The sequence below is a fragment of the Stomoxys calcitrans genome, chromosome 5 (genome assembly GCF_963082655.1).
Source record: "Stomoxys calcitrans chromosome 5, idStoCalc2.1, whole genome shotgun sequence".
In the NCBI taxonomy this organism is placed as follows: Eukaryota; Metazoa; Arthropoda; class Insecta; order Diptera; family Muscidae; genus Stomoxys; species Stomoxys calcitrans.
Genome location: NC_081556.1, coordinates 16,708,405 through 16,720,530, shown reverse-complemented (window position 1 = coordinate 16,720,530; position 12,126 = coordinate 16,708,405). Strand labels below are relative to the sequence as shown.

Genomic DNA, 12,126 nt, shown 5'->3' with positions numbered 1-12,126 from the left:
TTTTTAGCAGAATCCAAGGTGGTGCATTCCTAAGATTCGGCCCTACCGAGCTTAGCACTCTTTTGCTTGGTATTTAGAAGAATGTTGACTTTTTTTTACTATTGGACCTATGAAAGAGGATAAAATCTTAGGCCCGGCCGTGATTTGTTGGTGGTGGACGGCTCTCCGACACTTGGCCTCAAATTCATGACATCAAATTCTTACCTCCATATTTTATCTATTAGCCTATATGTCCATTTGAGTGGCAATCTGGGTAGTGAAGCGTTCCCCCAGATACTTGATCCCACATATAAAATTTGGCTTAAATCGGTCCACTCTCTGGGGGACCCTTCGTTTTCGTTTAAGGTTATAGTACATAAAGAGCCCTAGAAAAAGTGGGTGTAAGAATTACAACCCCTGTTTGAGCTTTACTTTACTGATGTCAAACCTTCTTCCTTATTTGGAATTTTCCATCATCTATATTACCAACTATGCTATGTTATAGAACACATAGATCCCATATTCGCTATAGCCCCAGTACCACCGATCGCCAGATTTTTGAGGGCACAGACAAATTGAAATCCCGTCATACGGGATATTTTCCCTTTTGATGTGTTTCCAAGGGAATGTACAAAATAATACAACCCTTCGCACATCCCAAGTTAGCGGCAAAAACAAAATTAAAGTTAAAATTTTAGTGCATTCAATTATAAGTAATGGCTGTTAAAATAACCCCTAATAACATTTAATGCGATAACAAATAAAGTTATTTGCGTAATCGAAACGAAAATAAATACATGAATTGCACAATCAGGATGTGTCGTGTAATGAGAAATTCCATTTCAGCGATATTAGCTAAATTTAGAAAAAAATGATTTTTCCCCGGACCCAAACAATGGCGGTGATTGCGATGGCAAATGGTCACCACAATCGCATGTGGTCATTTTGCATGGAGGTGTTGGTGTTGCTTTTATGGCATAACAATATTAGTAATAAAATTCAAGATTTTATTAATACAATTTCAAGCGAAGGGGGTTTCAAAAGTTTTTGCTTTATTTTTAGAAACCCAAAATAAACCACAATTGAATGCAATTTATTTGATAATAAATTCATTGAATGATTTTCTGAATTTCTTTGCTAAGAAATTTGAACAACTTTCAATAAATTCCTTTAAAACACTTTGGTTAAAACTTTTCACCCCACCCACGCTCATGTTTTTTCAGCCAGATGTACTTTACACTATAAAAAAAAATTCTTTGGCTTTGCTTCCAAGTATTTTTAAGTTTGCTGGAAACGTCCTCATCGTAGTCATAGTTGTCGCTGTGATGATATGACCAAAAATAATGTGAAAAGAAAAGAATACCTGATTGGAATTTGTACGTGACCAGACTTTTTTTTCCACACTACACCCGTATCATCATCATCAATGCTTGGGGGCCATACTACCAGTTCATTTAAGTTTAATGTTATTATTATTGTAACTTTTTTCTCTCTTATTTCTCTCACAACAAAACGCAAAGTTGTGCAAATTAAATCAAAGTTTATTTTAAACTTTGAACGCTTGCCGCCCATTGCCCACTGGAAAAGAAAAAAAAAACGCAAACCGAAAAAACGTTACATTTCACTTGATATACTGTATCGAAATGCTAGAATGTCTACGACCAACCAGACAATCAGTGAAAAAAGTGAAATTAAGCACGAATAAAGAAAATATTTGACAGTTTTAAATTTCAAGACATCTCGCATGTAGAGTGTCTTTCGAAAACCGGTTATGAATAAAAACTAAAGTAGCTGGTCATCAATAACACAAAACAATTGCAATCCATTGTAGAAAATATACCATGAGCGTAGTTAAAGAAGCAAGCCAAAAACGGGGTGGAGGCTTGGAAATTGGATTACACAATGAAAACTTGATCTCTGGATCTGGCGACTAAGAAGTGCTAAACAAATCTTTGTTCATTTGGAGTTTTTCTGAACGCTGGGCGGCCCCAGACACTTAACAGATTTGTACTCTACTCCCATGGACCTTTCATTTAATAATCTATTCGGATTAAATTGTTGGGGTTAAGGCGGTTTCTAGAATCTAAGTCCCAAAAATAAACTTAAAATTTCTACTCCATGCTCAAAGACCTTTGATTTGAGAACCATATTATCCCAATTGGTCCATATGTCCTGCTAAAGGTTCTGTTCTAAATCCCAGATTCACCCACACGGCCGCAGTGTGCCGCTGTTTACAGGGCCAAAAATATCACAATAGGTTATATATGACTGGCTACCTCGCAAAGGACGCCATCATTTGTCAGGGTTCTGGTCAAAAGTTTATAGTCCTGGACACAGATAAAAATAATTGTGAAAAACAACAACTTTGGTCGAAAAAACAACTACGAAATTTGTTAATTTTCCTGCAACAATTTATTTTGAATCTGAACGACCCAAAGTACAAATTTGTTGTTGAAAGGCACTCTTTGCAAGCCACCATATAAGAACAACAACAACAATATATCCATAAGCAATGCAAAAAACCATATAACCATCCGACGCATGTGCTTTCCTTCGGCTCGTGGTGATTTTGTTTTTTTTGTTTGGCTCGCGCTGCTTTGTCTCGTTCATTTTACTGCTGCTATTTTGATGCCGCAGAGTATTTTGAACTCATGATAGTCTTGCATGCATCCTCTAGCCTACCGACATCATCTTTATGGTGAAATAAATCAATAAGAACTATTGCACAGTAATTCAATCAATGAATTAATTAAATCAATTAAATAAATTTAGAAAAAAGGTAAAGAATTTTTTTTCTGAAAACAAAATATCAGATTTTGTAATGGCGAATTTTATTAAAAAAAAAATACAATTTTCTTTTTGGCTGACCGGGGGACTCGACGTGGGAGTTTTGTGCTCTACATGGTAGTTTGCCTATTTTTACAACTACCTCAACTAAAGAATTTGTTGAAAGTCAACAATATTTCAATACTTTTGTCTGTCAAATCTCTTGTAAAGACTTACTTACGTACTTCAACAAATAATGTCTTCAATCCAGATATTGTTGAGAATTTAAATTTTCAATACTAATTTTGTAGTTGGTTTTTTCTAAGAGATATTTTTTTCTGTGAACGGAAATACTAACCGGCTCGCACCATGTCTAGCACAAGTCCAATTTTAAGTCCAACATCCCCATTCAATGGTAGTGGTCACAAAATTTTAGCGCATCGTAAATGTTTGCATTACTTTTAATATTCGTTCGATGAAATCATACAAATCATTTAATACCTTGAGTGCATCTTTTCTATTGTCTTTGGGAAGAAGTCATTAATTACCGGTTTTTAATTAACACAGTGCCGCAAATTATTTGTTTAAAATCAAAAGCATAGAAAAATAAACAGCGGGAGAGATTTGGGTAATATCAGTTTCTTAAAAAAATGTGTTAATCTTTTTCTTTTATAAGGGGGGTTTAAGCTTGGCATTTGCTAATGGTGTGTTGATTAGTGATTGGCTTATAAGGTATTGGTATATAAGATTAGAAAAAAAATAAATAAATAAAAAATATAAAAAAATAAATGTTTGTGTTTTTATTTTACACTAGCTGAACCGGGCCTGCTCCGTTGCTTCTTTTTTTACTTTATATGGAATAAAATTATCCTTTGAATATTTATTTTCGATAATTAAAGAGATTTCAGTGAAATACCATGCTACGAAAAAATTACTAATAGTATAACAATATAAGTGCCTTTTTCCGAATCCTATATGATCTTTATTGGAGTACGAATTTGCTCGGAGGGTTTAATGTCGTTTAAGTTTAGATGTTGGATGTATTTCAGCCCAATATTCTCATAATGTCCGATTTAAGAGTGTTTTCTGGGGGTGCGGTGGTCTCCCAGACATTTGATCTTCTCTCAAATACCATTTATTTAAACCTCATATTGTCATTGTTTTAGGGGAGTTTACACGATGAGGCGTCCCCCAAACACATGGCCCCAAAATAGGTTATCAAATTCGTTTTCTAATCTCACATACCTTTCATTTGAGCCACATATTGGCATGGTCGAAAAATTATTACCCTTTGGGGGGTGTTTTGGGGAAGGTTCGGTGCCCCAAATACATGGTCCCACATTTTGATATCAAATTCGTATTATACTCTCAAATACCTTAATATGAGCCCCATGTTGCGATGGGCAGTAAATAATTGCTGTCTGTGGGGAGTTTTGGCGAAGGGCTAGACCCTTAGAATATTGGTCCCGAAAGTGGGATTCAATTTCGTTCTCTACTCCGCAAAACCTTTCATTTAAGACCCACATTGACATGGTCAGAAAATATGCCCGATTTAGTGGTGTTTTTGGGGAGTGGGGTGGTCCCCCAAACACTAAGCCCGGAAAATATATCAGCAACGTGCTCTATTCTCATATATCTGATTTATTTGAACCCCATAATGCCATTTGCCTCGAAATTGGATATCAAGTTCATTTTCCAATCTCAAATACATTTCATTTAAACCCCTAATTGCAAAAGTTTGCAAATATATCCTATTTTGGGTATGGGCCCTAAAAAATATCAATATCGAGCTCCACTCTCTTGAAGACCCAAATTGTCTTGGTGAGCAAGTAAGTCCTATTTTTGAGTTGGTATGGTGGTGGGACATCCCCTAGAAGGTTTGTCGCGAATGTTGATATCAGATTCGTGGTCTACTCCCAAACACCTTTCATTTGAGCCCCATATTTCCATAGTCGACAAACATGACCGGTTTGGGAGGTGTTTTGGTGGATGGGGCGGCCACTCAGTGACTTGGCCTAGATAATATATATCATATTCGTGTTGTACTCTGAAATACCTCTTTTTTGAGCCCCATATTGCAATGGTCACCAAATATATCCCATTTGGGGGTGTTATGGGGGTGGGGTGGCCCCATCGACACTTTTTCCCGAATACTAAATTTGTCATTCCGTTTGCAACACATCGAAATATCCATTTCCGACCATATAAAGCATATATATTCTTGATCAGCGTAAAAATCTAAGACGATCTAGACATGTCTGTCCGTCTGTCTGTTGAAATCACGCTAAAGTCTTCAAAACTAGAGATATTGAGTTGAAACTTTGCACAGATTCTTTTTTTTTTTGTCCATAAGCAGGTTAAATTCGAAGATCGGACTATATCTTGCTATAGCCCTCATATAGACCGATCCTCCGATTTAGGGCCTTAGGCCCATAAAAGCCACATTTATTATCCGATTTCGCTGAAATTTGGGACAGTGAGTTGTGTTAGGCCCTCCGACATCCTTCGTCAATTTGGCTCAGATCGGCCCAGATTTGGATATAGCTGCCATATAGACCGATGCTCCGATTTAGGGTCTTAGGCCTATAAAAGCCACATTTATTATCCGATTTTGCCGAAATTTGGAACAATGAGTTGTCTTAGGCCCTCCGTCATCTTTCGTTAATTTGGCCCAGATCGTTCCAGATTTGGATATAGCTGTCATATAGACCGATCCTACGATTTAGGGTCTTAGGCCCATAAAAGGCGCATTTATTGTCCGATTTCGCTGAAATTTGGGACAGTGAGTTGTGTTAGGCCCTCCGTCATCCTTCGTTAATTTGGCCCAGATCGTTCCAGATTTGGATATAGCTGTCATATAGACCGATCCTGCGATTTAGGGTCTTAGGCCCATAAAAGCCACATTTATTATCCGATTTTGCTGAAATTTGGGACAGTGAGTTGTCTTAGGCCCTTCGCCAATTTGGCTTAGATCGGTTAGATTTGGATGTAGCTGCCATATAGATCGATCCTCCGATTTAGGGTCTTAGGTCCACAAAAGGCGCATTTATTGTGCGATGTCGCCAAAATTTGGGACAGTCAGTTAAGTAAAGCCCCTTGACATACTTCTGCATTATGGCACAGATCGGTTCAGATTTGGATATAGCTGCCATATAGACCGATCTGTAGGTTTTAGATTTTGGGGCCATAAATGGCGCATTTATTGTTCCATGTCGTCGAAATTTGAGGCAGTGTGATGTGTTAGGCTCTTCGACGTCCTTCTTCAATTTGGCCCAGATCGGTCCAGATTTGAATATAGCTGCCATATAGACCGATCTCTCGATTTAAAGTCTTCATCCCAAAAAAGGCGCATTTATAATCCGATTTAACTTAAATTTGACACATTTACTTATTTTAGGCTTTTCGACATCCATGTTGTATATAGTTCAGATCGGTTTATTTTTAGATATAGCTACTAAAATGACCAATATTTTGTTATACACAATTGAACATGACTTGTACTTATTAGTATTTGGTCCAAATTGGATCATATTTCAATATAACTGTTATGGGACATACGGTATGCAATTTTCACCGGATTTTGATGAAAAGTGGTTTACATATATACCCGAGGTGGTGGGCATCCAAAGTTCGGCCCGGCCGAACTTAGCACGCTTTTATTTGTTATATATAAGAAGAAGATATGGCCCACTTGGAACTGAATCAATAGGAAGTATCTAAGCAAAATTTCACAGATATATTTATTCGTTGGAACGTTGTCACGGGCGGACAAACGAATATGGATTGACCGACTTTGTTTGTGACAGATCAATATTTTGAGGTGTTACATACGGTATGAAGAGATTTGTATAACCCCCATCCTATTAAAAAACCCACATATATGTTTTCAGTCATACCTTCCAAATAATTTGAACAAAATTTCGCAAAAATCGAACACTTACCTCAATCACATTCCAATGGAGTTGCAATCACTGCCTTCTGAAAAGAGAAATAAAACAAAACTTTGTTACATAAAGAATGAACAAAATTGTAAGTAAGGTTAGGTAAAAGCGACAGTCCGTAACAAACTTTTTTGAATAATTTATAGTCCATTGCTGTACAACAATAATGAAAGAACAAAGCCTTCGATGGGAATTGAACCTTTGATTCCTTTAATGGTAATCCCAGTCAATCAGTCAATTTTATTTGTAAGTTTATTTAAGGTACCAAATGTTTCAGGTCTAGATTTTTTCTCCCCAAATCTACGGAAACCGTATTGCTGGAAAAAAGCAAAATACAAATTTTAGAAAACTACGTTTCTTAAATGTTGCCTCCAAGAAGCTTAGAAAAACTAAGATATTCAATTCAAACACAAATTTTCAAAAATTGTGATGTTTGCAAGGGAACAGTGAATACCTTCAACAGTAGAAGCTTTTTTTTTTCTTTAATTCTTTTAACGATGACCAAATTTTTTTCTAAAACCAAAGGCATCACGCCTGCTGTCTTTATTCGGTCAAATACGCCTCAAATATTGCCTTCGGCTGAGAAACTTTAGACGACAGCTTTGGTGCAATGTGTGCTGATGGCCTCACAACGCTCACAGCTCAAAGCCGGTGCATACAAAAATTGACAAAAAATCCAATTGCTTTGGAGCGTTAGTATTTTTGGCAAAAGAAAAAAATCTTCAGACAAAAAGTGTTACCACATATGAAGACGTGCATTTTAACCCATTAAAGCCTGACTTTGATTTTCTTATCCGAAATTGATAAGAAATAATGAAATTTGATATTTTAATCAGGTGCCGAGAACTCATATACAAGTAAGATTTTCAGACAATAAATCTGCTTCTTATGGGATGGGAGCCTCTAAATTGGATGATGGGTCTATATGACAGCTATATCTATATAGTCTGATCTGACTCATATTTGGGTCCCAAGCCAGGAGGCTTAAAACAACTCACTATGTAAAATTTCAACGAAATCGGGTAATAAATGAAGCTTTTATGAGCTTCAGACCCTTTATCGGCATATCGGTCTATATGGCAGCTATATTCAACTACAGTCCAATCTTTACCATTTTTGGGTCAGATGACGGATGGCATAAAACAACTCACTGATTTTACTTCTTCAGCAACTATTATCCGATTTGGCTGAAATGTAGGCTTTAAGAGCCTGGGGGCCTGACTAGGTCGTCCAAGTTACGTATAATCATACTACCCCTGATAAAATTGATAAGTTCTTGGAAACAATTAGCCAATAAAACGTGTACAATTATTGCACTGTAAGCATAAGTGAATTTGACATTCTTTAGTTTGACTTTATTTTATTTTTCCAGTTAAAACTGTCTGGAGCTGAGTATACAATTATTTACAAAAGTGTGTTAATCAAATTTCATTTAAAATAAACTTATGCTAACACTGCAATAATTAATTAACAAATAATACCTGTAGAATAAGTAAATTAAAAATGTAAAAGTTAGTCTTAGTTCCATCCTCTTAGTCGCAAGTCGACGAATAAATAAATAAAAGAAAGAAAAAAACAATTGTTTTTTTTTTAATAAACATAATTAATCAGGTTATCTAATTGGCGCAGTCGGTAGGATCCTTTAGGAATTAAAAAGGATCCAGTGAAACGTACCTAAATTATAAATAATTAAATAAATTCTGCGAATCCTACGGGACCCTCCAGGATTATAAAATAAACAATAGTGCAGTGAATAATTCAAAAAATTGAACACCACTAAAATAAACAATAGTGCAGTGAATAATTCAAAAAATTGAACACCACTAAAATAAACAATAGTGCAGTGAACATTTAAGTTAAGTGGACACCACTAGATAAAGGAAGTCAATCCTTTTTTTTTTCTTTTAAAAGTGTATTCGCAAAGGCAAAAAGTCTTCGACAAACGAAGAAGAATGGAGGAACAAGCTCACATCGCATCCGTAAATGTGGCAGAAGAACTAGCCAGAAAGGATCAACAATTGGAACGGTTACGCCAAGCATATCTAGAATTGCAACAGCAAACACAAGAACTACAACAACAACAGCGTAACCCGGTGTTATATGATACACAATCAAATAATGCAAAAGACAACATTTTAAAAACGATAAATCATCTACCCATTTTCACCGGCACCGGAGAAGTAACGGTGAACAGCTTTTTTAGTAGCACTGAGTACTTGCTGTCAACTATACAAGATGAAAATATTAAGAAAGAGGCCATAAGAACAATATTCTATAAAATAATTCAAAGTCAAACTAAAGAATGTCAAATTCACTTATGCTTACAGTGCAATAATTGTACACGTTTTATTGGCTAATTGTTTCCAAGAACTTATCAATTTTATCAGGGGTAGTATGATTATACGTAACTTCCATGGTGAAGCATGAGCAGGAATAAATTATTTTCTATAGGGCTTTTCTACTATTGAAAAATAGACATTTTTCCTTACTCCATTCCATTTCCATTGTACAAAACTTACAATTGGCAACCCCTTTTGCTATGGCCATTCAAAGGTGGGTGCCTTGCAAGGTTGTGTTACGTCAACACTTTAGAGTGGAGGCGTTTACCCATTGGTGTATGGTGGTTGAGGTTGCTGCAGGAGGCGTTTCTTGTAGCAGCTCCGTTGTTGTTTTTCGATCGAACAAAAAATTTCAAATTAATTGTAAACTTGTCGTTGCATTGAAAGGCGAAATATTGCCAAAAGTTTATTAACTATGTGCAAAATTATAAAGCAATTTGTAACATCTGTTCAGGGGGCAGGGCGAACAAAAGCAGATGCCAATAATTTTAATGGCAATTGTAGTAGAAGTTTTATTTGGGTTGAAGAATAGTTACATAAATTGTTTGATATTCAAACTACAGGCTATGCGAAAGCAGAGGAAATGTAAGCAGAGGTGGAGAGTCTGTTAAAAACTTTCATAAAACATTTCCCAAGGACAACGACAAAATTTTAGTTATATTTTTGCTATCGAAAATATCCTTCATGACAAAAATTCAACGATATTTTGAATTTTTCTAGAAACTAGGTTTCCATTAGATTTTCTTGAGGAACAAAGATTTTTGAGAAATTTCACTAAAATTTTGCAAAAAGTCTAAATTTTTTTACAAAGCCAAAATTTCGACAAAACTCTCTCTAAAGACAAAATTTTGATAAAATTTTCTCTAAAGAGAAAATTTCGATAAAAACTTCTCTGGGAATAGTTTCAATAAAATTCGACAAATTTCTCTCTAAAGACAAAATTTTGATAAAATTTTCTCTAAAGAGAAAATTTCGATAAAAACTTCTCTGAGACAGTTTCAATAAAATTCGACAAAACTCTCTCTAAAGACAAAATTTTGATAAAATTTTCTCTAATGACAAAATTTCGATAAAATGTACTCTAAAACAAAATAACGAAAAAATTTTCTCTAAACACGAAATTTCCATGAAATTTTCTCTAAAGACAATATTTCGAAGATATTTTTTCTGAAGATAAAATTTCAATGAAATTTTCTCTAAAGACAATATTTCGATATATTTTTCTCTGTCGATAAAATGTCGATGAAATTTTCCATTTTATTGGAAAATTATTTTTTATTCTCTAAGACAAAATTTCCATAAAATTTTTTCAAATGACAAAATTTCGACTGAATTGTCTATAGACAATATTTTGATGAAATTTTCTATGTGGATAAAATTTCGATTAAGTTTTTTTTTTTCAAGAAAAAACTTTGATGACATTTTCTCTTTTCGACAAAATTTCGATAACACTTTTGTTAGAAGAAAATTTCGATAAAATTTTCTCTAAGAACAAAATTTCGATAAAATTTTCTCTAAGAACAAAATTTTGATGAAATTTTTTCTAAAAATAAAATTTCAATGAAATTTTCCGTACAGACATTATTTCGATAAAATTTTCCTTGCAGACAAAATTTCGATAAAATTTTTTTAAAGACGACAAATTCGATAACATTTTTTCTAAAGAAAAAAATTTGATAAATTTTTTTTTAAATGATAAGTTTTGATAGAGTTGTCAAAATTTCGATGAAATTTTCTCTATATGCAAAATTTCTCGGACACAAAATTTCGATGCAATTTTCTCCAAACAAAATATTTTAATGGAATTTCTCCAAACAAAAAATTTCGATGAAATTTTTGTTTAAAAACAAAATTTCGACAAAATGTATTTCTAAAGATCAAATTTTGATGCATTTATCTCTATAGACAAGATTTGGACGACATTTTTTCTTTGAAAAAATTTCTATGAAATTTTCTCTAAAGACACAAGTTTTCTCAAAAGACTTTCTAAGTGGTCGATAAAATTTTCTCTTAAGACAAAATTTCGAGAAATTTTCTGAAAAGACAAATTTTCGAAGGAAGACGAAATTCAATTTTTTTCGATAACATTTTCTTAACATAGGAAATTTCGATAAAATTTTCTTGAAATAGAAAATTTCGATAAGATTTTCTTTAATAAGAAAATTTCAGTAAATTTCTTTAATAACAAAATTTCGATTAAATTTTCTCTATAGACAAAATTTTAAATTTTCTATGGGGACAAAATTTCGATAAAATTTTTTCTAAAGACCAATTTAGATCAAGTTTCACCAAAGACAAAATTTCGATGAATTTTTCACTTCCGACAAAATTTCGATAACATTTTCTTAAAGACATTTTTTCTGAAGAAATAATTTCGATAAAATTTTTTCTAAGGACAAAATTTCGATAAAATTTTTTCTAAGGACAAAATTTCGATAAAATTTTCTCTCAAGACAAAATTTTGATAAAACCTGTTATTAAAGACAAGATATTGATGAAATTTTCCACGAATTTTTCCTTAAAGACAAAATTTCCTCTTAAAGACAAAATTTCGATGCAATTTTCTTTAAAGAAAAAATTTCGATTAATTTTTCTTCGTCAAAATTTCGATAAAATTTTCTTTAAGAGAAAATTTAAACCAAAATGTTCATAAAATTTTCTCTAAATACAAAATTTTCATGAAATTTTCTCTACAAACCAAATTTTGATAAATTTTTCTCTGCAGAAATTCCGATAGAATTTTTTTAAAGACAAAAAATTCGATAAAAAATTTTCTCAAAAGACAAAAAAATCGATAAAAAATATTTTCTAAATAGATAAATTTCGATAGAGTTGTCTATAGACAAAATTTTGATGAACATTTTGATGAAAGTTTCTCTCAAGACAAAATTTTGATGAAATTTTCTCTCAAGACAAAATTTCGATGAAATTTTCTCTAAATTTCTTTAAAACTAAATTTTAGTGAAATTTTCTCTAAAGATAAAATTTTTTCTAAAGACAAAATTTCGATGAATTTTTTTCTCAAAGACAAAATTTCGAAGAATTTTTCTCTTTAGACAAAATTTTGATGAATTTTTCTCTTTAGACAAAATATCGATAAA

The 12,126-nt window shown here is 33.4% G+C and overlaps 1 protein-coding gene across 13 annotated transcripts in view; it reads right to left on the bottom strand.

Annotated features, from left to right (window-relative positions):
* Positions 1-12,126, bottom strand: part of LOC106081688 (uncharacterized) — a 445,711-nt gene that overhangs the window by 213,770 nt on the left and 219,815 nt on the right. For all 13 annotated transcript variants that reach the window (XM_059370389.1, XM_059370401.1, XM_059370400.1 and 10 more), the window contains exon 3: positions 6,687-6,723. The gene's annotated coding sequence lies outside the window, so the exon portion shown is untranslated. The remainder of the gene's footprint in view (positions 1-6,686; positions 6,724-12,126) is intronic.